This window comes from Symphalangus syndactylus, chromosome 1, assembly GCF_028878055.3.
Source record: "Symphalangus syndactylus isolate Jambi chromosome 1, NHGRI_mSymSyn1-v2.1_pri, whole genome shotgun sequence".
Taxonomy (NCBI): Eukaryota; Metazoa; Chordata; class Mammalia; order Primates; family Hylobatidae; genus Symphalangus; species Symphalangus syndactylus.
Window position 1 is genome coordinate 59,788,798 of NC_072423.2, and position 2,241 is coordinate 59,791,038.

The 2,241-nt window shown below is 46.2% G+C and overlaps 1 pseudogene; it reads left to right on the plus strand.

Annotated features, from left to right (window-relative positions):
* Positions 1-493: 493 nt before the first annotated feature.
* LOC129489640 (ubiquitin recognition factor in ER-associated degradation protein 1-like) lies at positions 494-1,574 on the plus strand (annotated as a pseudogene).
* Positions 1,575-2,241: the final 667 nt, after the last annotated feature.

Here is a 2,241-nt window from a genome sequence, read left to right on the forward strand (position 1 = left end):
CAGCAATTCCCAGGCTGCAGTGTGGGAGTGGCAGGTGCCAGAAATGGCAAGGCATTGCCTGGGACTCCAGTACAAACATTTTGGAGTTTGCTAAGAATGGGCACTCTGGCCAAGTGTGGTGGCTCACACCTGTAGTCCCAACACTTTGGGAGACCAGGGCAGGAGGCTCACTTGAGCCCAGGAGTTTCATACCAGCCTGGGCACATATCAAGACCCTGTGTCTACCAAAAAAAAATTTAATTAGCTGGGTGTGGTGGCACGTGCCTGTAGTTCCAGCTACTTGGAAGGCTGAGGTAGGAGAATCACTTGAGCCCAGGAGTTCGAGGCTGCAGTAAGCCATGTTCACACCACTGCATTCCAGCCTGGGTGGCATAGCAAGATTCTGTCTCAAAATATATATAGAGAGAGAGTACATTTTTTGATGAATTTTATGCTTAAGGAGATCTGCATTCTGATCTTTTAGAAGTCAAGGTTAAAAACAACACACTGGGGTGGCGGCGGCGGCAGCGAGGACAGCGGTCGGCAGGGTAACTTCGTTGCATTCCCTGAGAGAAGCGGTGTTTGCGAGGTGGTGTCCATCATGTTCTCTTTCAACATGTTCAACCACCCAATTCCCAGGATCTTCCAAAACCACTTCTCCACACAGTACCGCTGCTTCTCTGTGTCCATGCTAGCAGGGCCTAATGACAGGTCAGATGTGGAGAAAGGAGAGAAGATAATTATGCCGCCCACAGCCCTGGACCAACTCAGCTAACTTAACATTACCTATCCCATGATGTTCAAACTGACCAATAAGAATTTGGACCACATGACGCACTGTGGCGTGCTGGAGTTTGTGGCTGATGAGGGCATCTGCTACCTCCCACACGGGATGATGCAGAACTTGCTCTTGGAAGAAGGAAGCCCGGTCCAGGTGGAGATTGTCAACATTCAAGTGGCCACCTACTCCAAATTCCAGCCTCAGAGCCCTGACTTCCTGGACATCACCAACCCCAAAGCTGTATTAGAAAACGCACTTAGGAACTTTGCCTTTCTGACCACCGGGAATGTGACTGCCATCACATGAAAAGATCTACGAACTCGAACTGCGTGTGATGGAAACCAAACCCAACAAGGCAGTGTCCATCACTGAGTGTGACACGAACGTGGACTTTGATGCTCCCCTGGGCTACAAAGAACCCGAAAGACAAGTCCAGCACAAGGAGTCTACAGAAGGTGAAGCCGACCACAGTGGCTACGCTGGAGAGCTGGGCTTCCGCGCCTCCTCCGGCTCTGGCAATAGACTGGATGGAAAGAAGAAAGGGGTGGAGCCCAGGTCCTCCCCAATCAAGTGTGGAGACATTAAAAGAGGAATTCCCAATTATATATTTAAACTTGGTGAGATACCTTTCATCAGAAATGCATGTCCCCTTGTCAAAAAGGTTGAAGAGGATGAAGCTGGAGGCAGATTCGTCGCTTTCTCTGGAGAAGGACAGTCTTTGAGTAAAAAGGGAAGAAAGCCCTAGGTGAGGACTGTTGGCTGATAGGAAAATAATAAAAGAATTAATTGCAACATCTTGGCTTTTAGTTACTGGCACTGAAGGGAGGAGCCTCATCATAGAATACCCTGTTACTCAAGATTTCTTTAGAGTTACCTAAGAATTATCAAGTTTGACTTGGAAGTGGAGCAGCAGGACTTTGTAGTTGTATGCTTGATTTGGGGAAGGACAAAAAGCTGTCCCTGAGGACCTGGAGACAACTGCCTCCTCACCTCCTCAGCTTTCAGCTTGAGTGGGGCTCCCATTGCCTCAGCAGGAGCAATTTGGAGTCCCTAATTATGTCAAAAGCAATTGAGGTGACTGAATTGTCTAACATGAAGTGTTCTTTCTCTTTCTTCCTTTATCTTTTCTTTTCCTAGGTCAATTGCATAGGTGTCAGTCTTTGGCCTAAAAAAAGGGTTTAAATAGACATGTGTTCTATAAGTAGTGGCTGTCCCACTACTGTGGCTGCAATTTAAGTATTTGACAAAGAGTGTTTCTATTTTTATTTTACATATTTTTTCAAAAGCACCACTCCTCAGAAGAACCTGATCTCAATGAGTTTGCACTTTTATTCTCATTTCATATGGACATAATTGGATCCTTAGTGAACCTGTACATAGTAAAACAATTCCATGGAGAAGCAAACATGTGAATGTTAGAATGAACAAATGCTAAAGAGATGTTCCTCTTTTTCCTTCTTCCCTACTCCTCCACTCTCAAT